The 3,433-nt window shown below is 36.3% G+C and overlaps 1 pseudogene; it reads left to right on the forward strand.

The window, feature by feature from the left end:
- The first annotated feature begins 310 nt into the window (after window positions 1–310).
- Window positions 311–1,305, forward strand: LOC147938062 (uncharacterized; annotated as a pseudogene).
- Window positions 1,306–3,433: the final 2,128 nt, after the last annotated feature.

The following is a 3,433-nucleotide window of genomic DNA, read 5'->3' on the forward strand; positions in this document are numbered from 1 at the left end:
ACTCTTCTATTTTACCCAAATTTTTCATATTTTTCAAAAATCTTCCTAAGAAATTAATTAGTTTTACTAGGAAAAATGACTCATCCATTCTTATTTTTTGTAATAGGCTTTATACTTGTTGCTATTTACGGTTTACTCTTTGGAGAGGTTTCTCCCAAAGAATTTTTGATGGTTCTTATTTACTTTTTTTATGTAATTGTGTTTCTTGTAATTGCGCTACTTATGCAAGCGCCTCCTATGTTTTAAAATTAAAATAAATAAAATATCTAATTATGTTTTTATGATTTTATTTTATAGAAAGAACAACAAAATGGCAACCATCGAGAAGCTCCAATTCCCGGTCTTAGATATCACTGGAGCTAACTTCATATCTTGGACTACCAATGTCGAATTACATCTGCAGTCTTATGGGCTAACTGAAACCATAAAAGAGAATAATAAATCGACGGACCAAGAAAAGGTAAAATCGGTGATCTTCCTTAGAAGACACCTTGATGAAAATTTCATATATGACTATGCACACATGAGAGACCCCAAAGAGTTGTGGAAGTCCCTGAAGGATCGATTTGATCATCAAAGGGACATAACTCTCCCACTTGCTCGGGATGAATGGCAAAGTCTAAGATTCCAAGACTTTGACAAGGTGATGAATTACAATTCAGCCATGATGGGAATTGTCTCCAAGCTGAGATATTGTGGTTAAACCATCACGGAATCTCAGATGCTTGAAAAAACGTACACAACGTTCCACAAGAATCACATCACTCTGCAGCAACAATATAGGTTGCATGGATACACCAAATTCTCAGATTTGATTGTGGCGCTCTTAATAGCTGAAAAGAATAATGAGCTCCTTATCAAGAATCACATGTCTCGACCCACCGGATCAAAGCACTCCCTGAGGTTAATGCATTGGATGTTTAAAATCCGGTGAGAGAAAATAGAGCTTTTCGAGGATGCGGTCATCGCAACTATCGCGGACGCGGGAGAAGCTATAACCCTCAAAGCAGGAAGTCATACCAATGAATTCGCTCTGAACAGAGTCCGAAAGGAAAAGAAATCCAAGCAAAAACCACCCAAAAACGTGAGAGTGCTTGTTTCAGATGTGGCACTAAGGGACATTAGTCTCAGCTATGCCGAACCCCTGCACATCTTTGTGCTCTGTACAAAGAATCCGCTAAGGGCAAAGGAAAGGAAGTGAACCTTGCAGAACATTCTTAGGGTACAACCCACCTTGAGGCTGCTGATTTCGCAGACGATCCTGATGAAGATGTCCTTGCAGAAACTAAAATACTTGTCTTATGAAACTCGAATTTCCGACAATTATGCCATAAATAAGTCTGATGTTTGTTTGAAATTTCTCATATTTGTGTGCTTCTATTACCTATCTTGTATAATTATTGTGTGCTTTATGAATAAAATTGTTTTCAATTTCTATTAACCGATTATATTTATTTCACACAGAACCAAATGGATCACATTACAAGTGGAACATTATCTAAGCCAAATCATAGAGACATTTGCATACCAGATAGTGGAACAACGCACACTATTCTGAAACATAAAAAATATTTCTCTAATCTGAAATCAACAAAAGTTATTGTTAGTACAATATCAGGTCTGATATCTTGTGTTTTTATGTGGTTTTAAAGCTTAATTCTTCATTGTTTTGTGCATATTCATGAGCATTTAGGTTGTTTAGGTTGCATTTTGCATCAAGCTTGGTATCTCAGGTGTTGGAGTAGAGATGTACAAGGAAAGTGTGCTTTGGAGCCAAATAAGTCAAGAATTAGCAATATAATGGAAGACACACATTTGAATGCACACAAGATGATTGATGATTCAGAACCAGTCTGCAGTCCCTCAAAGATCGACTCGTATGAAGACCTTGCCTTGGGATTTAGCTCCAGAGTTCTTCATCAAAGTTATTGGAAATTGAGTACGCTTTGCAATGGATATGATTTCAGGCCAATCAGATGTCCGTGTAAAGAGTTATACCTGTTTTAGTGAATGTATATACAGCCAGAGTGAAGACTGGAGCCACAGGACAAAAGGATCGACCATTTGGTCGATCGTGTGGTCGATCAACTCATCCCCAGAATTGAAAGGACTTCAGACTTCAATAATCGACCATTTGGTCGATCATAGGGTCGATCAACTTGTGCTGGACTTGACCAGACTTGCGAGACTTGACCGATCGACCAAGCAATCGACCAATGGTCGATCAAATGTTATTTTTGGAACCAAAAACCGGTTTGTTCCGGTTTTCTCTGATTTGTTTTGTTCCAATCCAGTTTTTTCCGGTTTAGTTTCCTAGTTTTCTATAAATACACTAACTCCTCATTAGGAGAGATGATCTTTTGTTTTAGCAATTTTTAGGGTTTTTAAGCTTGACTTTTATGGGTTTGTTGAATCTTTTGTTAAATTTGAAGTTTTTAATAGTAATTACTCTTTTATCTTCTCTAATCTACAATCTCTAATTATGATTTCACAAAGATCAAACCTCTACCTTTGTGTGATCATAACTATGAGTGAGTAGATATTTTGGGACTTTGGGCTTGGTAGATTAGGGAGATAGATGATTGATCTTTGATGTCTAGGGCTTTATTTAGGTGATTCCTTTCTTGTTTGGTGATTATAAAGCTAGATAACCTTGATCAATCTTGAATCTAGACATTAGGATTTCCATGTCCATAAGATGTTTGATGAAATTCCTGAACCAAACTATTCAAGAGCTTTGCATGACTAGCCAATGGAAATTGATGATTAGGGTGTTTAGTGGTATAAAGACTTGATTTTAATGCCTGCTTATCTTGTGATTGCCTTTGGAAATTGTTGATGACTGCTTGATTAGCATAGGATCTTTATCATGGAAGTGAACTGATTTGCATTAGTGTTCTTAGCCTAAGGATTGTTTTGAATTGTTTGCTTAGACATCTAGAATTGATTAACTATTTTCCAAGTCATTAACGTTGCCCAAGGTTCATTTGTTTCATCTTGATTTTAAAACTGTTCTTAGTTGTGTGATTGCTTGCATTGAGTTTGTTTGTTTGCTTTATTTAAAGTTGCTTCTAGCTAGTTAATACATAAAACAAACCCCTTTCTCATTAGCTTAGATTAAGCATTCATGTGTATTCCTAGTGTGTTGATCATTGCAAACTGAGGTTCGATAATTTAATTGATAAAAGTACAACATCAATTTGGCGCCGTTGCCCATTTGCATTCAATTTGACCATTAGGATTTCAAATTTGCTTGAGCCTATTCATTTACTTTACATTATTACTTATTTGGTTTGCTTTGGTGTTTTGAATTCTCTTTTGCAAGGTGTATGAACTTGAGAAGTCAAGGCCAAGCCAATTTATTTGAGCCTGTTGAAGACATTCACCGTTTTGAAAGAGAGAACCACCGTTTATCCCACCAAGCTATGGAGAA

This window comes from Camelina sativa, chromosome 9 (assembly GCF_030686135.1).
Source record: "Camelina sativa cultivar CO46 ecotype springtype chromosome 9, ASM3068613v1".
Lineage (NCBI taxonomy): Eukaryota > Viridiplantae > Streptophyta > Magnoliopsida > Brassicales > Brassicaceae > Camelina > Camelina sativa.